This window comes from Equus asinus, chromosome 3 (genome assembly GCF_041296235.1).
Source record: "Equus asinus isolate D_3611 breed Donkey chromosome 3, EquAss-T2T_v2, whole genome shotgun sequence".
NCBI classification, from domain to species: domain Eukaryota; kingdom Metazoa; phylum Chordata; class Mammalia; order Perissodactyla; family Equidae; genus Equus; species Equus asinus.
Genome location: NC_091792.1, coordinates 58970592 through 58995665, shown reverse-complemented (window position 1 = coordinate 58995665; position 25074 = coordinate 58970592). Strand labels below are relative to the sequence as shown.

General features: G+C 37.6%; 1 pseudogene; it reads right to left on the bottom strand.

Annotated features, from left to right (window-relative positions):
- Positions 1–424: 424 nt before the first annotated feature.
- LOC106831724 (FACT complex subunit SSRP1-like) lies at positions 425–4249 on the bottom strand (annotated as a pseudogene).
- Positions 4250–25074: the final 20825 nt, after the last annotated feature.

The following is a 25074-nucleotide window of genomic DNA, read 5'->3' as shown; positions in this document are numbered from 1 at the left end:
AAATACAAACTAAAACTAGAAATGGGCCCCATTTAGAAGCTACAGGCCTCACCTCGCATGACCTCTGCTGCAACAACTCGAACAGGACAGGAAGCAGCTATATTCTTAAGATTGGGAAAGTCGGAGGATTTGGAGCCTGTGCTGTCCTGCCTCCCACCCAATCTTCCCCTAAGTTCTAAGGCATCAACCATGTGAAGCAGCAGCGGAGGACACCTTTCCTGCTGCCCCAGGGAAATGCATAGCCCCAGGAGAGCTGGGTTGAAAGGTGCAGAATCCAAGGACTACATTTCACATGGAAGAAACTGGTACCAAAACGTGGAGGAGGAGACTGGGAGAGTGACAACGACCTCTTGCCCTGGGGGACAGGGCAAGTGCAAGGAGAGAAAAATTTTCTCCTCTCTCTTCATTGGATCCTGACACTCAGTTATTTGAGTTGGGTAGTACTGGCTAGTTTCTCTTCCTCAGAGTCCTTACTCTGCCATCTCTTCTTTTTCACTCTTGGTCTTTCCTGAAGTATGACTTTCCTAACACAAACTGTCCTCTTGAAGCTCTCACTTAGCTGCCTTGTCAAAGACTTGGATAGTGAGAGCTTAGAGGGTGTTGGCTTCTGTTCCATCTTTACTTTTTTTTTTTCTTTGACTTGCCCCTCTTAGAAGATTCACTCTGGCGCACTTTATACTCTTTCATGGCTTTTCAAATATTCTCTTCTGGTATCCTCAGCCTTGCAATCCCACTCTTCTTTCTTCTCCTTGGGCATCCCCTTCCAGATCTTGTATGCCTTCTTGGAAATATCCATGATACTGATGCCGAGATGGGCAGGCTTGATCTTTTCTCAAGTAGCATTGAGCCACAGCATGTATGCAGACATGTGCCTTTTGGGGGCATTGAGGACTTTGCCCTTCTCCACCTCCACAGACTTCTTGAGACCATTGTGATCCTTGACTGTTTCAGCTGTTTTGAGCTGTTTTCTCTTCGTCTCATCCCAATCACTGTCACCATCATTACTGGAAGAGCTGGCTGGCAGAGGCGTTACTGTTAAACTTCTCTGCCATTTCCTGCTTTTCTCCACCTGACTAGAATGACTTATCAGTTTCTTCTCCTGAGTCACTGTAGTTTTTGGTGGCATTCTCTAAGCAGGCATCTTTTATCAGTTCCACGAAGACATCACACTCATCTTCATCAGAGTTAGAGGCCTATTCATTGTAGTTTTGGTTCATCTTCTCTTTTAATATTTGGTTTTTGATGTTGAGCTTTTTTGCATTGACAAAATCAAATGGTTTCTCATACTCCTCCCTCTCAATGCTGCCGAAGGTATACTGAGTGCCTGCTTGGTCTCAATTTCAAAGTCAAAGGAGCAAGTGGCAGTGGTGCCATTGGCAAAGTTGATGAAAGAGATTTTGTCAAAGCAGATCTGTCTGGGTGGCTTGTGAACCTAGATGAAGCCCCACTCAGCAGGTAGAGCAGTCCTGAGCTCACCTTGTAGGAGCAAGTGAAACACTGGGCCCCTAAATGTCCTTGGAAGTTGCCTGGGAGTGTGACCTTGTGGTTCACCAATGCTTTCATGACTTGGCCAACCATCTCTTGAAGGGATCCCAACATGTTCTTAGTGAACTGCCTATCAAAGTGCTTCTCCATTTCTTCCTTGTTCTTGTTGGAAGTCAAGGAAATGTCCTTGTCCTTGGAGAAAAGGAGGATCAGGAAGCGGTACCAGGTTCTGCCCTGCTTGATGGAGGGATACAGCCTGATCACAAAGAATATCTGGTGATGGTCCTTGTGACGCAACAAAAAGAGATTAGGTACTGAAGTGTAGGAGATCTTGTAGTCAAAGGCCTTGCTTGTAAGCACTTACTTTAAGTCAATTGAATGGAGCTCTTTAGAAATTGTACCATCCGGAGGTAAAATATAAAAACTTTTGTAACATGTATAGACACACACCGACCGACAGACATATAGACAAACATTTTCCTTAGATTTGACTTTGGTGTTCTCATAGCAGACCATGGTGAAAAAACTTGTTTTCCCAGTTTTTTTTTTTTTTCTCTTTCTTATTCTTTCTTTTGGCCTTAGCAATCTGGCTTGGGATCCCCCTTTGTTAAGCAACTGCAATCACAGCATGAAGCCAACTGGAGTCTGGAGGAAAGGCTGCCCATTCAGGAACTGATCGAGCTGTTTTAGAAGCTCAATTTCCCGCTTCTCTTTTAATATTGTTTTGTTATAAAGTCTGAACAACTTCTAAGGACAGTGTCGTGGGTCAGAAAGTGTGCTGCTTGTGAGTGTTATTCCCTATAGAAAGGTCGTAAACACTCTCTTACGTGCCTTGGTTTTTCCCTCCGGCCACCTAATACCGCCATGGGAGCTCGGAGCGTGGGGGTGACCAGCACTTTTCTGCGCGTCCCCAGATGAGCCTATAATTAATTACCGTGAATGAGAGTGGAGTTCCCTATGGGACTGCTGCACATCACGAGGATTGATCCTCTGACACTCCTGCTGAGGTCCTTAGTCACCTAAGGGCACCTTTTTGGTAAAGGCCGGGAGGAACAAGTGTCCTTTTTCTTTGGAGCTGAACACATTCAGTCTCTCATTTCTCTATCAAGCAGTTTGTTCAGACTTTATAAACACAATTCTTTCCAATTTAAAGCCAAATTAAAAACGTCAGCCTTCCCCATTCACTCCCAAGTTCCTCTAGGTTCTTCTAACCTAGGAACTTCCCTCTAGGCTCCTCTGGCCTATGAACTTCCTCCTAGGTTCCTCTTACCTAGGGTATGTACTGGTACCCCTTAAAAACCTCTAGTCTTAAGACCTTACCCAGCTCATATAAACTCTTGGACCATCAACTTAAAATAAGGAGGTCCAGGTTTCAGGAGAACTCATCAGGGTCACCTGAAGAATGCAGTGATCTGGTGGGGCTCAATGGGCCCTTAGTGGTACAGAATGCCAGTTCAGTGTAGATTCCAGGTGGCCTCCGGTGGGTTTCTCTGAAATCCTGCCATGACTACACCAAGAACTATGGACGAAAATAATCCATAACCAATCTATAAATGAAAATTTGGGTGAGTTTATTTTGAGCTGTAATCTGAGGACCATAGCCCGGGGCCTTTCTTCCCGAAGGAAGAAAGGGCGCTGAAGAAGTAGGGGTACACAGGGTGGTTATATACCCTCAAAGAGTATGTTTCACATATGATTGAAATGTCCCTTTTACAATAGTCACGAGGCTGCTCTGTCAGCACAGCGATTGATGGAAACGGCAGATAGGTCTCCTGTCTCAGTGAACGCCACGGGGTGGCAGGTGTGTTGCCTCGGGCTGGGCAGTCACAGATGAGCACTACAATCGGTTCCAAGCCTAAAGAAAGATGCTTAATCTTTAAGGAGATGCCAACGTTGGGACGGGGAGAGAAGTTGCACCTTTATCTCAAGGGCCTTTGCTCTTGCCATAGGGAATCTTTAAAGCAGATATACAATGCGTGTTCAACGGCCTCGGTCAGACCCTTTTGGAAAGACAAGGTCAGGCCGATTTAGGTTTATACCAAATGGCTTCCTCATATTCTCCAATGTATCCTATTGCTTGCCATTTTTATTCATCACTGTGCAGGTGCAGAAGGGTGGTGTAGATCCAAATGTTCTAATGACCATGTGAAATCAGTCATTGCAGCTCCCAGATGATGTGTCTCTAGTACCTGGATTATGACTATCTTTGACAGTGTATACTGAGTAAAGGCCTCAACTGGGTCCACACCATCATCTAGGGTGGGAGGCACATAGAAGTGCACCTCCATGAGAGAGACTTTGGCATCAACATTGTGGTGGAATTCCAGTCTCACCTCATTCTTGCCTGTGGTGCACTGGGACATGTTTCTGAGGGGTATCTCAAAGACCGGCTGGTCGTCATGTCAAGGAAAGACAGCAGTCCACCAAACTTTGCTGTCCCCCCAGTTCCAGCCCTTCACACATAGGACCTTCTCCATTAGCTTAATGCAATAGTGAGTTTTGAAGAAATAAGAGTTTCTCAAATTCAGATTCTTATAAGACAACATGTTGTAGGTAGGGACATTCTTTGTAAGAAGCTTAAATCTATGGCCCAGAGTTACACTGCACTAAATGCCTTCCATCTGCTCTCCAGCCTCGATGTTGTCCACTCTGCCCATCTTGCTATCTTTTAGGATGATGCCCAGGTGGCTCAACCTCAGCCAACCATCATTCAGGGAGACTTTCACCTCTTGGTAGACATCTTGAACTCCAGTGTCTCTGCCATGAGAACAAAAATTTGTGTTACTTGTTCACCACCATTTTCTCAACACTTAGCACAGTACCTATTTTGCACTCAGTAAATGTGGAATAAATGAAAGAATTAATGAGTGCATGTCTTTCACAGTACAGCTTGGTATGGACCATGTACAGGTTTATGTCACAGAAATTCCTATATAAAATTCAATAATACTTCACTAATAATAAATATTGTTCTATAAGTGACACCAATGTTTACCCAATCACCCACATAAAAAAACTAGAAACTTCTCATTTCTGGTTCCACATGTAAAGAGCTTGGAAGGAGCCACACCATCCTAATAACAAGTAAAAAGCTACACAGTCTGAAAATCAACAGCTCTTTTAGGATCCAAAAGAGAGATGACATAGGCAAACCAAGGCCCTCAAAATTAGACAACAGACAGGAAAATACAGGGGGTCACAGCTTACTGGAGCAGATATTCATGTGGGAAAATTACCATGGGAAGCAGGTATTATCAGAGCCTAACTGACTTAGGGAAAGGGAAAACTAAATTTCAGTCAGTTCTAGCTGGGAGAAGGGAAATATTCAACTCCAACCACTCCAGTCATCCTTTCCCACCAGAAAATTAGATGTTGGTGTGTAGAAACACTATTTATTTTTGTATGTGAATTTTGTATCTTGCAACTTTGCTGAACTCATTGATTAGTTATAACAGTTTTTTGGTTGAGCCTGTAGAATTTACTATATGTAAAATCATGTCATCTGAAGATAGAGACAATTTTACTTCTTCCTTTCTAATTCTGATATCTTTTATTTCATTTTCTTGCCTGAGAGCTCTAGCTAGGACTTCCAGTACTACGTCAAATAGCAGTGGTGAGAATGGCCACCCCTTTCTTCTTCCTGATCTTGGAGGAAAAGCTTTCAACCTTTTGCCATTAAGTATGATGTTAGCTGTGGACTTGTCATATGTGGGCTTCATTATTTTGAGCTATCTTCCTTCTATGCCTAATTTGTTAAGTGTTTATCATCAGGATGTTGAATTTTGTCAAGTGATTTTTCTGTGTCTGTTGAGATGATCATATGATTTTTTTCTTGCAGCAAAAATGTATTTGATAAAATATGCTTATGGATGTATCGTATATATTATGTATGCTTATGTATGCTAATTGAATGACAGCAATGATTCAAGGAATGGGAGCAAGGAATTAGAATTATTTTCCCTCTTCCATTAATTCAATTATACTCATTTATGGAATGTTTCCTGACTGCTCTAGCTTTGAGATTTGAAATCTTTCAGGTGGATTTCTTCTGCATTTGTCTGTATCTCAAAGTTTTATCACAAATGAATGTACAACACAGATTGTAACTCCAACTGGATTATGAATCTCTTGAGAGTAGAGGGTACATTTTAGATTCTGAATTGAGAACATCGTAGGTGCTGAGCAGCTACTCAGTGATTGGTAGCATGGTGTTTGTTTGGATTTGCTTATTGACATTTTCATGGAATTCTTCTTATACCCAAATACAATTGGATGCTCACACAGTAAGGTATTCCACCCTATTTTAGTAGGACCTTGTGGATTTCTACATTTTGGTTTAAGATATACTGTCATGTTCATCTGTGTGTATGTTTCACTAGAATCTTAATATTTTAAAATCTTAAGAGGTAAGGCTGTAGAACAAAAAGCTTAAGTACTTGGGTCATGGGCAGAGATTAACCTGGTTTAGGATGATCCCTGGGTCTTGATCCAGCTGCATAACCTCAGACAAGTTACTGAATTTCCAAGCCTCAGTTTCCTCATCTGTAAAGTAGAGATGATGAGTTCCTATTTCATAGACTATTGGGAGAATTAAGAGACATAGAGTAGCTGTCAACTTGAAAGAAAAGAACTGTTAACAGCTAATTGTATATCCAGTGAAGCTATCCTTTAGGAAGAAGAGAAAATCTAGACATTGTCGTATCAGTGGAAACTAAAAGAATGTCTTGCTAGCAGACCTAACCTTAAAGAATGGCTAAAGGAAGTTCTTCAAATGAAAGGAAATGATAAATGAAAGAATCATGGAGCGTCAGGGAGAAAGAACAATGGAAAGACCAGAAATATGGGCAAATACAATAAACTATCCTTTTCCTCATGTGTTTTCCCAGTATATAATGTCCCTCTTTTCATGTTTTTATCTTGAATTTAATTTTATTAACGGCAAACAACAACAACAAAGGACAGGGAGCATCTAAAATATTTAGCATAGCTCCTTACACAGAGTAAAAGTGCTTGATATATACTACTTTTTATTACTAAAAAGAGTTAAAGATTAAATTCAAACTTCTCATTTTGTCTGTGAGGAAAATGAGATCTTGAGAAGTCAAATGACTTGCTCAAGACAACAATTTAAGGAGAGAAATGGCCTGAAAAAAAATCCAGACTTCCTGACACTCAATCTAAGTGCCTTCTAACTCTCGTGTTGCTCTGCAGTCTGCCCAGATGCTGAGGACGCCCTGGGGGCCTTGGAAGGCACCTTATTATAGAGCTGCAGTGCTCTGTGAGAGTTTGATCTGCAAGATTTCAAAATTAAAAGTAAAACCAAAAACATTTATTTCATCATATTCAGTTCCTTTGTTTTTCAAAAAAACCTATAAAATATTCCATTAGATGGCCAGTGATGCAAATGTCATTTGAATTTACCCTGAAGTGAGTTATATTCATGTTTTCAGAAATGTTAGCACTTATTTTGAGTGAAGTACAGTGGTGTTTTTATCTTATAGGAGTTCATTGCTTTATTTCAGAAGTTTTTAAAAACTTCTTTCTGAATTTAAGAATTTCATAGTTTTCCTCTTCATAATAGATCCTACATGCAATTTTAAAGAATGCTTTCTTAAAATGTGAAAAGAATGACTAACCCCATTTAATGTTTGTGATTGAATGATGGAAGGCAGGAAAATTCTCTATAGACTAGAGTTTGCAAGAGGCATCTTCAATAACCTTTTAACAGAACTTTGAAAATGAAACTCCACTATTTATGAAGAAGGATACTTTTTCCATATTTTTATGAATATTCAACTGTAACCATAATGATTTGTTTAGCTCATTTAGAATCATACATCGTAGAGTAAGAAAAGTTTTCCCAGAGGGAGAGCTAAATCAACTCATGCAGATGTAAGAAATGAATCCCAATTCTTTCTTGCTTCTGTTTCTTTTTTTTCCCCCCAAAAAATTCGTATAAATGAGGAAGTAGTGCCAAGGACCTATTAGTAATAGTTATTTCCTAATTGCAGCGGGAAGCATCCTGCATGTTTAAATAAATATTGTTAACTCTGACCTCTCGCGTTGCCAGGACTGATAAGGCAATTGTTTGACCTATATGAAGCACATACAGTATACACAGAGTGGAGTGCAGCAGGAAAACAGGAAACAATAAATCAGAAATTAGAGCACTGATTGTTGTAGCTAATTACATCAGGCTTCTGCTTAATTTCTCACTCTGTCATTCTAACCTGATTTTCTTGCCAACAGACTTTGCAAATTGCTGGTGTCACGTACATTCAGCAAATAATAATCCTTAGTTACTGTGACTGACAAATGAATGAGCAGGAGAAGATAGTTTATTATGCAAGGATGAACTGAGACATTCACCAGATACCTGCCTGGATGCTTTTTTAATTCACTTACCTAGATGTGCTGGATGATGCATTTCTCCAGGAGCAGAGATTTTGGCATCAAGACAGCTTAATTAGATTTGTGGCTTGGTTTGATAATATTGAGCAAGAAGAAAACATGGTACTGTAAAAGGAAGGGAGGGAAGGGATTGGCTTGGACAAAGAAAGAGATAAAGTGGTAATTTAGCTATTTAAATCAAATCTGAAAATAATTTGTTTAGGGTGAGTGAGATTAGTCAGCACATTATTGAATGTTAATCTTGTCCACACATACGTTTGGTGAGCTAACTTGGTATTTCCAACCCATTATGGTTTGATTACTGACTTTCTAAACCACATGTTTTAAGAAAGAATGATAAAAATAAGATACTATTATTCAAAATTAATTGTTTGATTATTCCCAGATTCTCCTTCTGCATGTAGATAACGCACGTCAATTCAGTTTTCCATGATCTCAGTCCCAGTGTTGTTTACATAGTGTGAAATCAATTTTTTTCCTTTATGATTTTACAAAATTTACATGGTTTCTATGCTTTAAACAATTTTGCTACACCCTTTGAAGATGGACTGTGAAAGATCTAATGGAGGAGGATGTTCACTATGTTCTTCGGTAAATGTTCACATTCTGGGTAGATTTCCTACCTTTGAAGTAGTGTTTGCTAATCAGATCATCCAACTGCTGAGCAGATCCAGAGCTAGCTACACTTCACCCAGGCTCTCTGCTTCTTTGGTGCTTAATAAAAATAATGTTATTTTGTTTAACTGAAGGTACCATGTATGCTAGTTATTTATAATGAAAACTGTTTCTCGGTTTAAAATCAAATTTACTTCATCCTTCCATTTCCCATGGGCTCTGATGTTACTGCTGTCTTGCTTCAGTGTCATTTTCAGGGGAAGGGGAAGTTCACTCAACACAGAGATGTGAGGAGGCAACAACAGAGCCTTCCCCAAGTCACAAAGATATGGCAGAGCTGCGGGGGCCCCTTTTTGGAAACCACTGTTCCAGTTGGTAAAGCTAGAGGTCAGAGTTAACTATGTATTTAAATATGTAGGTGATGTCTTACATTCCAGTAATGAAGTTGGAATGCAGGCCAATTAAGCAGCCCAGAAACTATGGTAGAAGGGCCAAAAAATAGAGGAGAATGTGCCAGCACTGCTGCTTGCCCAAAGCTCAGAGGGAGCAGAATATTTCATTCCTAGTGTCTTTAAATTAATTCTTGTGTATAAAGTGTTTAAACCACTCCAAATCCCCAGCTGACTTTCCAAGAGTCTTTCTTAATATATTTTTTCTTTTATCCATGTTCTCAGACAAATTTTATAAATATATATTAAACGTCCATTGTGTGCCTGTTGTGCCATGGCCTGCCCCTGCAGGGGACAAAGCTTAATATAGGAGAACTGCATCACAAAGTCACTGCTCTCCAAAGGAGTTTAAGGAGGCAAACCTGAACTTATAAAACAAGCATCAAATAATGCAAACCAGACATATCTTCTAGACACCCAAATGTGTGGTATTGACAGTTAGGGCTCTGAAATTTAAAGGGACCAAGTTTTCGAGAGAAGACAATGGAGATAATTTGACATCAACTTGGAAGGATCAGTAGCATTTGGACAGCTGGAGAGGAGGGAGGAGACATTTCAAGCAAAGAAAATTGACTAGAAGAAGTGGGAAAAATATGCGTCAAAGCTGGAAATAGTGAGATGTATGGTAAGAAGGGGGAAGTGGGAATGTAGTGGGTAGAGAAGGTGCCCAGATACTGAGCATTACAGGAAGGGTTTAGACTTAGTATTCAGGTCATGAGACCTCTCAGGGATCCCAGAGCTGGGACTGATGTGTGGAAGACAGAGGCGAGAGAGGAAAGGCTGGAACCAGCTCACCCAATTAGGAGACTACTAAAACAATCCAAGTTTGATGTGATCAGGTCTAGTCTAAGTGGTGATTGTGAGAGAGAAAAGAACAACATAAATTCAAAAGCTATTCAAAAGCAGAGATTGGCAGACATGATGAGATTCCATGTAGAAGATAAAGGGTAGGGGTGAGTCAAAAATAACGGATTGGACACCTGGAAGAATTATCTTTGCTTTGGCAAGAGTAGAAAGTTTGGAAGAACAAGTGTTTAGATGGAAAGATGAAAGGGCATCAATTTCCAAGGAGAGAAGGAGAAGGAACAGAGTTCTTTTCTGGTCTTAGCTGCCATAAGTCTTCCAGATGCCTCCTTCCTTATCAGTTACAGACATAAGTATGAGCACAGTTTGGTTTGTCTGAAGCACACCGACTTGTCTGAGGACAGTGGGTATGGCAACAGCATGAAATGTGTCAAAATTAGAAAGGTGTGTGTGGGGGAAGATGACAACCTGATGAAATATTATCAAATGCTACTCCTTGACTACCAGAGGCAGCATGATGTTTGGGGGCAGAGGAGGGCACATACCTTCATAAGAAGTCACCACAAAGAAGAGCTGTGCCCTTTCAAATGGAGTTGTGTTTCTCAGTTTCCCCTCCTCCTCATCAACTGTAGTCATCTCTAATCTTAAATGTGCTCAAGGACCGTGATTCTTGCACCTGCCCTGCTTGGGTTTGGTGAATTCTGCCTGTTGACTGTTATGTGACTGGCCTCTCTCATACTCTGCTTTTGCTCCAAATAGTAGGCTTTGGGGTGCAATATCTGACCTCATCCCACTTCCTAGTGACTGGCTTTGCAATTCCTGAGTTACCAGTCTCCATTGGAAGTTACTAAACAATCCAGAATAGTGTATATATAATCTTCCATTTCTCCCACTTCTTTCATACCCAAAACACTACGTTAGACATAAAAAATGGTTACGTTTGCTCATCACTATGCTTTTACTCCCTTCATCCTCACTGCCAGATGGTGGCGGGCTAAGAATCAAAGTAGAAGCATTTTTACACTTTTGAACATGTTAGCCTCTATGACAATTTCAAACTTTTGTGCAACAGAAAAGGTTATGATTGTGAATTGCATATCTTCATTATTCCATGTGACTTAGAGTTAGTCCTAAGGAGCTCAAGCATATATCCTTATCCAAGACAGTTCATATTAACCCAGATACTGTCTGTAGTTGTGAGGAGAGTCTGAAGATTCAGATCACTCCCCAAAGGAAAGTCATTCACAACCACCTTCGATCATAATAGGAGTAATCCTTCTAAATGAGACCAAGACACAACTTGAGGCTGACTTTTGTAGATGAGCCAGTTAGAGTTTTAAGGAGCCCAAAGCTTGGTTTGCAGTGTCCAGTGAAGCTAAGACTTGAGGTAAGTCATTAACTGTTTCATTTTTTACCCTATTTAAAAATCAGTGTTAACAGAACTTATATAAACATCAATATTGCGCCAAATTTTCTTTCGTTTTTTTTTTGGTGAGGAAGATTCGCCCTGAGCTAACATCTCTTGGCAATCTTCCTCTTTTTGCTTGAGGAAGATTCTTGCTGAACTAACCTCTGTGCCAATCTTCCTCTATTTTGTGTGTGGGATGCCACCATACCATGGCTTGATGAGTAGTGCATAGGTCCACACCTGGGATCCAAACCTGAGAACCCTGGGACACTGAAGTGGAGCATGCCAACTTAATCACTATGCCATGGGGCTGCATCCTGGATAAAACTTTGAATCTAGAATGCAGGTTGGTCAAGGTTGGCCCAGATTCACATTACCAGAAAACTTGTTTTATTTACCCCCTTTTCCCATAGACTTTAAAACATTCTTTCTCCATGTAATTTCACTTGTGAATGATTTGCTATTCGGGGGGTGCACCATCATAGTTCAAAATAATGATTCTAATCATGATTCCCAAAATACTTAACTTTGAAAAGAGCCTCAGGATTTTCCCTTGTTCTTTTTCTGACATAAATTTGTAATATTCTTGCTTTCTTGGAGCCTGATGACACTATAAATGAGAATGTAACTAAAAGTGTATGCTGCTCATTAGTGCAGCTCCAACACACCTGTGCTGCACTATGTCTATAAAAGGCTGGGCTTACTGCCTTAGGAAGCACCGTATAAAAGAGGCTGCTTCAGGCAAGATCCCTCTTGGGAAGAATATTGTTTTCTCTTTAAAAAATATTAGTTCTAATAGTTTCTTCCTACAAGGCATTGAGAAGACAAAGAAAGAGGCTAAAAGAAGACAAGCACAAATCTGCCAAAATCTAGTTAATTTCTCTCATGAAAAAATCGTATTAACAAGAGTTGTGATCTTTGTACCATACTGATTTACCATGAGCAAAGAAAACATGATTTTAAGTGTTTGTGTCTGGAGATGTTAAAAGCATAAGTGTTAGAAACCATGGTTCGACTGAGGGCTGTAGGGGCTTGAGAACTCTCCTCTTCCATGGGCTCCATCAGCCACTCCTCTACCCCCCATCCATGCCCCAATATGCGTGCCATTTAAATAAAAGCAGTGTACTTGTTATGCACACAGACTTAACTAAAATTACTTAAAGAAATTACTTTCCAGTCAGATTGTCACCCCTAAATAATTTCCAGGTAGGAATTCTGAAGCCGTCACGCTAGAATAGCAAACCTAGACGCAAAATGGAGGTCCTCATGGAATGCGTGAAACAGTCCCTGCATCGGTCCTTGCTGGTTCCCAACTTAATTCTATTCACTGCCCCCATCTCCGCACTAGCAGAAGTCTGCTTTTGCTCAGCGGGGCACGCCCAGCTGCAAGACCACCTTCCCTGGCCTCCTGTGCTATTATAGGTGCCATGGGACACAGTTCTAGACAATGGGAAGTAAACAGAAACTTTGAGTAGGGCTTTTCAGAAAATTATTTCAAAAAGAGCAACTGACTTTGCTCTTCCTCAGTTTTCATACCTGGAGAAAAAATATAATACTAGGGGTGGAGTAGTCATCCTGTGATCAAGAGTGAGGGATGTGAGAGACAAAGTCACATGCTAAACATGGCTGGACAGAAAGACAGACGGGATTCTGGTCCTTGAAGACATTGTGGCGTCAGCACATCATTCCGTAAAAACGTGAAACTCTTTGTGCAGCTAAACCTATCCTAGACTGGTATGGTGTACTCTCAGAAGGGAAGTTTTTGGTAATATTACCAGACATGATAAAAAGCGATTATACATGTGTTTATACTGAAGTACTAAATCTGTTCCTGGGACGAGATAATTAATACTTATTGTGCACTTATTAGATATTAGGCACCTGTTCTTATGCCAGTTCACTTAATCTTCATAGCTACACCAGCAGGCAAATGTTATTATCTGTCATTTTATAAAAGAAGAATCCACTGTTCAGAGAGGTTAAAAAAATCTCTCAAGGACACACAGCTTGTGCATCAGATCCCAAAGTCCATTCTCTTTCCACTAAACGATATTGCACATATCTACTATTACTGTGTTTCTTGAATGAATTTCATTTTAAATATTTTTATAATGAAATACCTCAAAAATAAAGAAAATTATAGAGGATAATATAACTATACCATGAATTCACTCTTGAACACTGAAATTGCATAGCATTTTGCCAAATTTGCTTCAAAAATGTTTAATGAAAATAAAATATCACAGATCTATTAAAAGCTCCTTCTGTACTTCTCCAGTTACAGCCTCTTCCCTCCTTCCCTCCTGCTCCCTAGCACTGAACACTATCTTGAGCTTGCTGGGTATTATTCCCTGCTATAGTATATAATTTTATCACATACGTTTACAAATAAGGTAATGTTTTGTGTATTTTATGAATAGTATATTGAATTTGTCGTTTTCCCTCAACGTTATGTTTTTGAGATTTAGTTATATTGATACTTGAAGCTCAAGTTTCATCTACTGTATAATTTTTCTTTGGTAAATGTACCAAAATTTTCTTATCCGTATGCCTATACTGATGGACTTTGAAGAAGCTTCTAAAAGCTGCCATCATAAACAGTTTTGCAATAAACACTTGGATATGTTTCATTATGCATATATATGTGTGTTTCTCTGGGATATATACATATCTACAAATATAACTACTGGGCCATAGGACATACCACTATTAACTTTGCTAAATATCACTAAATACCTCTCCAAATGAGAGCATTTTTCTTCATATTCTTGTCAATAGTTTCTTTGCTTAGACTTTTCAAGATTTTGCAAATCTGATGGTATGTGAAACATTATGTCATTATGGTTGTTCTTTGTATTTCTCTCATTACTAAAAAGGTTTAATATGCGTTATTGTTATCCATTTGGGCTTCCACGTCTATTGTTCTATTGTTCATACCATTTCCATATTTTTCTGCTGAGATCTTTGTCTTTTTATCCTGGGAGTTCTTTTAATGTTTTAGATACTAATGCTTCCTTTGTTATGCGTCATTATGCATGTGTATTGCATAATTGATTGTCATTTTACTTTATAGGGTGTTTTGTTTAAAAAGAGTTTTAACTTTCAATGGAGACAGATATATCCATCGTTCCTCTTTTTTTGTGTATGAGGTTATTTGTCTTGTTTGGAAATTCTCCCTAAAGAGAAAAATACTGTTTTTCTCTACTCACATACCACTTCTGGCATGAGATGTGTGTGTAGGAGGGAGTTCCTACACCAACCAGTTCTCCAGCTCTCCAGACACCAAATGGATATTCTACAACTCAGTTCTGACACTAACTATACTGTGGTTAGCACAGACTCCACAGGTTAAGAGGTCTGTCCCACAAGACTGCCCCGCACTTCAGATGACAATCGAAAGTCTGGGCCTCTGGTATTTCTGACCTACAGGTTATAAATAAGGTATTCCTATGACTCCCTCCTTGGGTGGACAATTTGCTAGAATGGTTCACAGAATTCAGGAAAGTGATTTACTTACCGTTACCAGTTTATTATAAAGGATACAATTCAGGAAGAGCCAAATGGAAAAGATGTACAGGGCAAAGTATGTGGGAATGGTTGTAGAGCTTCCATGCCCTCTCCAGGTTTGCCGCATTCTCAGCATCTCAATGTATTTACCAACCCGGACTCTGAATTCCTTTGGTTAGGAATATGGAGACTACATTACATAGGCATGATGGATTATATCATTCATTGGCCACTCGTGATTCCATCCACCTCCAGCCCCCCTCCCTCAGAGGGGTAGGGCTGAAAATTCCAACTATAATCCCATGGTTGGTTCTCCCCAAAACCAGCCCTCTAGTCTTAGGGGATTTCCAAAAAGCCACCTTATTAACATAAACTCAAGTGTAGTTGAAAGCAGCTTCTTAGGAACAACAAAAGCGTTCCTTCACCTTTATCATTAGAGCTACTTCAGGAACTGGCAAGAAAAACCAAATATTATTACAAAAGATGTTCCTATAGCTCTGATCATTTTGTAAATTACAAGAGTTTTAGGAGCTCTGATCAGGAGCTGGGGACAAAGACCAAAATATATATTTTTTACATCACAATATCACACTCCTTATTCCAAAATCATAAACATATAATCCTATACTGTTATGTCTAGTGTCAGTTTATAAAAAGACCTTCTATAGCTTAATTTGGTCAAATTTATCATTTTTTGTTCATGGGTTTTTATGTGTATTTAAAAAAATTCTCACGCCATCATGAAGATGTTATCTAATAATTTTCTTCTCAAGGTATTATTGCTTTGCTTTCCATATTTAGGTCTTTAATCCATCTGGAAATGATTTTTATATAAGGTATGAGGTAAAGATCTAATTTTGTCTTATTTTACCGTATAGATAAGAAATTATCTAACAGTTTCCCTTTTGGTCTTTTCCAGACTGCTTTCTGACATTTTTGTAGCATGTTTCTGTATATAGGCTCTCTATTCGGTAACATTCGCCTATCCATCTTTGTACAAATTCCATATTGTCTTAATCACAATAGCTTTATTATAAAACGTGATATCTGGTTGATCAATACTGCCAGTATTCTTATTCCGTCAAAATTATCTTATGAATCCTATTTCTTTATATATTTAAAGTTTTAATTTTTTTAGAACGGTTTTAGGTTCACAGCAAATTTGAAAGGAAGGTACAGAGAGCTCCCTCATACTCCCTGCCTCCAAACATGCATAGCCTCCCTATTATCAACATCTCCCACCAGAGTAGTACATTTGTTACAATTGATAAACCCACATTGACGCATCATAATCAACCAAAGTCCATAGACTACTTTGTCAACATAAAAATAAGAGGCAAAAGGAGAGACAGAGAGGCATTTATTTTGGAATCAAGGAATTGAAATTCAGGGAGCACAGATTCAGGTAGAAACTCAGTGTCCTGATTACAGGAAAGGGACTCAGGGTTTTTATGGGGAAAGAGAGGAAAATGAAATAAGTTGTACTAAAGAAGAGTTTATAGGTGCGAGATGAGGTAACACTAGCTTTGTGCTTCATAGATTGGCTTGAGATTTAGTTATCAGGCAAAAGGCTAGACTTGTATTTCATTGATTCGGTCATCAGCAAAGTTCAATTTCATCTGTCCTTACAAACGGGATATTCCTGTCCTTATTGACTTCTTGGAATGCTGACAGTCTGATCCAGTTCAGAAGATTAAAAAATCAAGACATGCAAGGTAATTCTTCTGAAATGGCTGCTCCAGTTCTATTTTAATATGGATATTTTTATATCCAATCCTGTCATCTTTCAGAAACTTAGGGTTCATTCTTGGTGTTGTACATTCCATGAGTTTGGAAAAATGTTTAATGACACATATCCATCTTTATAGTATCACAAAAGCATTTCACTGCCTTAAAAATTCTCTGTGCTCTGCCTATTCATCAACTCCACACCTCAAGCCTACAAACCTCTAACCCACAACTCCTGGAAACCACTGGGCTTTTTGTTTGTTCATAGTTTTGCCATTTCCAGAATGTCATATAGTTCGAATCATACAGTATGTAGTCCTTTCAGATCTGTTTCTTTCACTTAGTAATATACATTTAAAATTCTTCCATGTCTTTTCATGGCTTGATAGCTCATTTCTTTTCAACACTGAATAATATTCCATTGTCTGGGGGTACCACAGTTTATTCATCCATTCACCTACTGAAGGGCATCTTGGTTGCTTCCAAATTTTGGTGATTATGAATAAAGCTGCTATAAACATCCATGTGCAGGTTTTTGTGTGGATATAACTTTTCAGTTCCTTTCAGTAAATTCAGGGACACCTCAAAGATATTGCAGGTTGGGTTCCAGAACACCACAATAAAGTGAATATTGCAATAAAATGAGTCACAGTGCATATGAAAGTTATGTTTACACAATACTGTAGTCTATTAAGTAGAAAATAGCATTATATCTTAAAAAAGGTACATACCTTAATTTAAAAATACTATATTGCTAAAAAATGCCAACCTTTACCTGAGCCTTCAACGAGTCCTAATCTGTCTGCCGGTAGAGAGTCCTGACTCAATGTTGATGGTTGCTGACAGATCAGGGTGGTGGTTGCTGAAGGTTGGCAATTTCTTGAAATAGACAACAATGAAGTTTGCCACATTGATTAACTCTTCCTTTCAGAACCGATTTCTCTATAGCATGTGATGCTGTTTGATAGCATTTTACTTACAGTAAAACTTCTTTAAACATTGGAGTCAGTCCTCTCAAACCCTGCTGCTGCTTTATCAACTAAGTTTATGTAATATTCTAAATCCTTTGTTGTTATTTCAACAGTGTTCACAGCAAATTCCCAGGGAGTAGATTCCATTTCAAGAAATCACTTTCTTTGCTCATCCAAAAGAAGCAACTCTTTATCCTTTAAAGTTTTATCATCAAATTGCAGCAAATCAATCACATCTTCAGCCTCCACTTCTACGTCCAGTTCTCTTGCTATTTCCACCATATCTGCAGTTACTTCCTCCACTGAAGTCTTGAACCCCTCAGTCACCCCTGAGGGTTGGTATTAACTTCTTGCAAACTCCTGTTGATGTTGATATTTTGACCTCTTTACACGAATCACAAATGTTCTTAATGGCACCTAGAATGGTGAATCCTTTCCAGGAGGTTTTCAATTGACTTTACCCAGATCCATCAGAATAATCACTATCTATGGCAGCTATAGCCTTATGGAATGTATTTCTTAAATAATACGACTTGAAATTCAAAATTACTCCTTGATCCATGAGCTTCAGAATGGCTGTTGTGTTAGCAGGCATGAAAACAACGTTAATCTTGTTGTATATCTCCTTCAGAACTCTTGGATGACCAGGTGCTATGTCAATGAGCAGTAATATTTTGAAAGAAATCTTTTTTTCTGAGCAGCAGTTCTCAACAGTGGGCTTAAAATATTCAGTAAACCATGTTATAAACAGATGTGCTATCATCCAGGCTTTGTTGTTCCATTTCTAGAGCACAGGCAGAGTAGATTTAGCATAATTCTTAAGGGCTCTAGGATTTTCAGCATGGTAAATGAGCATTGGCTGCAACTTAAAGTCGCCAGCTGCATTAGCCCCTTTTAAGGGAGTCAGCCTGTCCTTTGAAGCTTTGAAGCCAGGCATTGACTTTTCCTCTCTAGCTATGAAAGTCCTAGATGGCGTCTTCTTCCATATAAGGCTGTATCATCTACACCGAAAATCTATTTTTTAGTGTAGCCACCTTCATTAATTATCTCAGCTAGATCTGCTGGATAACTTGCTGCAGTTTCTACATCAGCACTTACTGCTTCATCCTGCACTTTTATGTTATGGAGATGGCTTCTTTCCTTAAACCTCATGATCCAACCTCTGCTAGCTTCAGACTTTTCTTCTGCAGCTTTCTCACTTCTCTCAGCCTTCATAGAATTTCGTTGGTAAGAAACAGTCAAATTATCTTTCAAAGTAGTTTGCCTTCCACCAGCAATGAATGAGAGAGTTCCTGTTGCTCCACATCCTCACCAGAATTTGGTGTTGTCAGCGTTCCAGATTTGGCCATTCTAACAGGTGTGTAGTGGTATCTCATTTTAGTTTGCATTTCCCTGATGACATATGATGTGGAGCATGTTCTCATATGCTTATTTTCCATCTGTATATCTTCTTTGGTGAAGTGTCTGTTAAGGTCTTTGGCCCATTTTTCAATTGAGCTATTTGTTTTCTTATGGTTGAGTTTTGTGTATGTTTTGGATAACAGTCCTTTATCAGATATGTTTTTTGCAAATATTTTCCCCCAGTCTGTGACTTTTCTTTTCATCATCTTGACATTGTCTTTCACAGAGCAGAAGTTTTTATTTTTAATGAAGTCCAGCTTATCAGTTATTTATTACATGGATTGTGTCTTTGTGTTGGATCTAAAAAGCCATCATCATACCCAAGGTCGTCAAGATTTTCTCTTATGTTATCTTCTAATTTTATAGTTTCGTGTTTTACATTTAGTTCTGTGATCCATTTTGAGTTAATTTTTGTGAAGGATCTAAGGTCTATGTCTAGCTTCATTTTCTTTGCATGTAAACATCCGGTTGTTTCAGCACCATTTCTTGAAAAGACTCTCTCTCCATTGTACTACCTTCGCTCCTTGGTCAAAGATCTGTTGACTATATTTATGTGGGTCTGTTCTGTTCCATTGATCTATTTGTTCTGTTCTTTCACCAGTGCCACACTGTCTTGATTACTGTAGCTTGAAGTCAGGTACTGTCAGTCCTCCAACTTTGTTCTTCCCCTTCAATATTATATTAGCTATCCTGGGTCTTTTACCTCTCCAGATAATGTTTAGAGTCAGTTTGTTGATATCCACAAAAGAACTTGCTGGAATTTTGATTGGGATTTTGCATTGAACTATAGATGTAGTTGAAAAGAACTGCTATCTTGACAATATTGAGTCTTCCTATCCATGAACATGAAATAGCTCTCCATTTATTTAATTCTTTGATTTTGTTCGTCAGAGTTTGTAGTTTTTCCTCATATAGATAATGTATATATTTTGTTAGATTTATACCTAGGTATGTCTTTGTTTGGCGTACTAATATAAATTATATTGTGTTTTTAATTCTAAGTTCCACTTATTCATTTTTGGTACATAGGAAAACAATTGACTTTTGTATATTAACCTCGTACCCTGCAATCTTACTATAATTCCTTATTAGTTCCAGGAGGGTTTTTTGGTTGATTCTTTTAGATTTTCTACATAGACAATCATGACATCTGTGAACAAAGACGGTTTTATTTCTTACTTCCCAATCTGCATTCCTTTTTCCTTTTCTTATCTTATCTTATTCAATTAGCTTGGACACTTCTCACACTACCATTTTGGAAATAATTATGATATAGTTTTTAGATAGATTGACTTTGTCAGGTTAGGTGACTGCTCCTCTATTCTGCTTTGGAACTTTAAAAAATTATTAACATGTTGAATTTTATCAAATTACTTTGTACATATTGAAGTAGATAGATAGATAGATAGATAGATGGCAGATAGATGTGTAGATTTTATGATGTAGAAAATAAGTTAAAATTTCTGGAATAAATCCTTTTTAGTTATCATGCCTTTTATTGTGCCATTGAAATTTATTTACTAAAATTTATTCATTTTTGCATCTATATTTATAAATGAAATTGATCTGTAATGTTGTTTCTTGTGCTCTCCTCTGGTTTGGGGATCCATGTTATATTAGTTTCATAAAAAGCCCGGTTGGTTCTCTTTCTCTTTTTCTTTTCACGAAATAGGTTATATGAGATGAGATTTTTCTATCCCTTGAAATTTTGGTGAAACTGACTTGGTGTTTAGGCTTGGTGTCATTTGGGGTGAATTATATATTTGGCTACCTATTGGAATTTATTGATGGTTATTAGCTTACCAGTAATAAACTTTTTATTATTTTTCATTTTAGTTTTCTGTCTTGTTTTTCCCTCTAATATCAAGTTGAATATTTTATTCATCTATTTTAATCAAGTTTTGCTTTTCTCAAATGCATTTAAGGCAATACATTTGCTTATTGTTTTACTTACATTTCATAAATTTTGCTGTGTAAATTTTTTTGTTATAAAGTTCTAAATAAATCAAAATTTTATTACAATTTTCTTTTCAACTAACGATTTATGTTTACTTTTTAGCTTCCAACCATATAATTTAATTTTAAACTAGTGCTTTATGGTTAATTTCTAATTTAATTACTTTTTGGGCTAAAAACCTATTATGCGTGATATTAATTCTTGGAAATTTGTTGAGCCTTTCTTTTTGAAAAACATATGTGACCCACCTTTGTAAATGTTTCAAATTGCTGAAAATAAATATCCTTTATCTATCTATTGGCTTCAAGAGTCTTTTTAAAACTTTGTTGTTAAACCTATTATTATGTAGGTGTGCTAAAACTTTTCACTATAACTGTGAGTTTGTCAACTTCTTCTTGCAATTCTCTCAGTTTTTACCTTGAGTAGAAATATACTTTTCATGATTATATCTTTTTGACAAATTTTTTCCTTTTAGAATCATGAAGTGCCACTATTTATCATAGGAAAGGTTTTTTCATTTTATGCTTATTTTGTCTGATATTAATATTGTATTAAATTCGTTTAGCTAATATTTGCATATTATATTTTTTCATCATCATATTTTCAAATTTTCTATGTAGCTTTTTTTTAGGTGTAGTTGTGTGTGTCTGTGTGTGTATGTAAGTGTGTGTGTCTTGTAAACATCATATGGTGGATTTTAAAAATCCATCTCATAATCTCTTTTAGTAGGTCAGGTTAATTTATTTGAATTACTTAAATATTTAGACTTATTTATATCCACATTATTGCAAATTTCTTATATTAACTTCATTAAATCAACTCATTTTATCAATTTAGATCAAATTATCAACTTGATTTATGTTTATCAATTATTTCATTTGCCTCTTTCTCCCCTGCCTTCCTGCTACATTAGTTTGGTAGGGGTGCCATAACAAAAACACCAGGCTGGGTGGCTTAAACAACAACATTAATTTCTCACAGTTGTCGAGGCTAGAAATTCAAGATCAAGTAGTAGGCCAGTTTGGTTTCTTCTGAGGCCTCTCTCCTTGGCTTACAGAAGGCTGCACTCTTCCTCTAGCCTCGTATAGTCTTTTCTCTGTAGATGCGCATCCTTTGTGTTGAAATCTCCTCTTCTTATAATGATACCAGTCGGATTGGATTAGGGCCCACCCTAGTGGCTTCATTTTAACTTTATCACTTCTTTAAAGACCCCATCTCCAAATACAATAAGATTCTGAAGTACTGGGGGTTAGGACTTCAACACAGGAATCTTGGAGGAATAAAACTTAGCCTATAACACCTGCCTTATGTTTGATTGATAGAGTTAGACAATTATTTTTCCTGGTTTGGAAGATATTGATTGTATTTTTATTCTTACCTTCTAAAATGCATGCAAAACAATAAACTTTTTTTTTTTTTTTTGGTGAGGAAGATTGACCATGAGCTAACATCCGTTGCCAATCTTCCTCTTTTTCTTGAGGAAGAGTGGCCCTAAGCTATAGTCTGTGCCTGTCTTCCTCTATTTTGTATGTGGATTGCCACCACAGCATGGTTTGATAAGCAGTACGTAGGTCTGTGCCCAGGATCCAAACCCATGAACCCTGGGCTGCTAAAGCAAAGTGTGAGAACTTAAACACTATGCCACCAGGCTGGCCCCCAGTAAACTTTTTTAAGTTAAACAATCCAAAATATTTTGTATTTGTTCTTTCCTTCAATGTTTACTTTTTGTTCTGCTGTTTGTTGCACTTAAGGAAGAGCTTTGCGGAGGACAAATTCCCTTATCCTAGTTCTGAAAATATTTTTATGTTGTCTTTTTGCTTTTATTCATTTATTTATTGTCTTTTTATGTTTGTTATTCGAGGATAGACAACAGGATAATCATTTTTAATTTAAGACCTATTTTTCTCTCTGTACTTTAAAAACATTACTCTGTTGCCTTCTGGGATCTATTAATGCTGGCATACTTTTTGTTTTTATTTTTTGTTTTCCTTCTAATGTAGTCTGTTTTTTTCTGGTAGCTTTTTAGGATCTTTTGTTTCTATATTTTCACTATTATATGTCTTAGTATAATTACTATTTTTACTTATGATGCTCATAGTTTAAGTACATTTTCAATCAGCCAATTCATTATTTCTTTCATGTCTTCACGTTGGAAAATTTTCAGATGCCATCACTTAAAATATTGCTTATCTACAACTCACTCTATTCTACTCTTAGAACCTCTGCTAGGCACCCATGGGAGCTCACAATCTAGTCCCCATATCACTGAACTTTTCGATTAAATGTGTATTTCTGCATTTTTATATTGTCCATCTCTCTGTACCAATTTCTCTGAAAATATCTAAGTCCTCTCTAATTCTTTTACTGTGTCCGGTCTAGCATGTCTATTCTTTTGAGTCATCTCAATTACTATTTTTTATTTTTATGAGTTTTATTTTTAAATCTATTTGACCCTTTTAACCCCTTCTTTTTTTCTTTCTTTTTTCTATCCTTCTTTTTCTCTGCCTGTTTTTCTTTGACAAATTTTCATGTGTATTATACTTTCATGTATCTATTTAGGAAGCTTAAATATTCTTAAAACATTTACCAGGATGTTATATTATTTTAATTTCAGGTGACGTGAATCCATATTCTGTTTTTCAGCTGTCTCTCCAAACATAAGGTATCCTCACGTGTTTTGGAATTTGTAAAGTGAAGGCAAATTTTCAGTGTTTTCTCTCTCGCTTTCCCTTTCTCGTGGATATGTAGTTGCCTTTATCGAGTGTAGAATCCTACCTTATATTATGAGTTTAGTGCCCTCAACTGTTAGTGATATTAGGCATATAATATCCCTAAACTTCCAAGGTGGGGGGTAGGGAGGCCTGGGTTCCTGTCCTGGTCAGCAGCAGCACCTGCAATCTCAAGGCTCCCTCGTTCCACATCTTCCCACCAGCCTTGGCCCCTGAGCAGCTTAGTGGAGCCTCCACTCAAGGGTGTGAGAACTACACCCAAACAGCATTTTCAGGCACAGTTCAGACCATTTCTTCTTCCAGCTGCTTCTGCCTGCTGCCTGGCCATGCCTTAGCCTGACTCATAACTTTATGCTTTGGCTCTGTTTTTAATCCATTATCAATGGTCATCTTGCTTTTAAATCCTACTTTGTCCCTTTAATTTTAGTTTCTATATTTTCTGTTATTGCTCTGTTTCCAGCGAGCAGGAGATGCTTCAGAGTGTGAACCCACTGTGCAAGCTTGATGGGCAGCCTTTCCTGATCTTCTTACTAAGAATATAGCTTATATTTAACTCTCAGCTCTCAAACTAGTAAAATCACTCTGCATTTATTAGATGTTTGCAAGGCTTATTTTATTTAGTTATGTAAACGTATCTATAGTTGCTATAACTATCGTTTTCACAAATTTGAACCAAGCTATGTTGGTTTTCATTTTATAATTATAGCAAAACATTATTCAGTTAAATTTACTGAATATTACTTGATGATTTGCCATGGGCAAGAGTGGTACTAGGGAGCTATATTACTGAGTTCATTTATTATCATTCCATTGATTATAAATTTTGGAAAAATTTGAACATATATCTGCTGCTGGGAGACAGATACCGACACTGTTGTGAATGAACTTTTAGGGCTAACGTTACAGTAGGATGAGAATGCTATCATATAGGACTTTCTATTTGGATTGGTAAAGAGGACCAGCTCAGGGAAGAACATTCACATTTACATTTATTCAATACTGAGAACACATAGGCAAATTCCTCTATTGCTGTGCATAGATTTTCTCTAGATAAATGCATACTACACTACCTGAATGATTAAAAATATGAAATTTCTTAGTAGGATACACTATAATTAAAGTCACAACTTTAATACCTAACCACACTAAATATTTTATGTTACAAGTTGTTTTGAAGCTCATAGTGTGTTCTTTTGCACTCTGCTCTCTATAGCCCCTCCCCCAATAGTCAGCATGTTGAAAGTCAGATAATAAACTCAATCTAATTTTAAATAAGCAAGTTACATTTTATGGGGTCCTTAGTACATACCAGACTATATTAAATTCTTTCAGTATATTTTCTTATTAGAATCTCATATAGTACCTCTTAAGAGGTAGGTATTATGATTGTTTCAGTGTAATCAGTGAGGAACTGAGGCACAGAGATTTTAACTTACCTGAGTGCATAGTGCTAATAATTAAGGTTTGGACTGGAATAATATCCAAGACAGTCTGGCTCTGGCATCTACCTTTTGAAATACTATACTTTACTCACCTCCACTATAGCACACTGAGGTTTTTTTCTAGTAGAAAAAGGGAAACTAATTTTTAAACATCTCTTTTTAAAAAA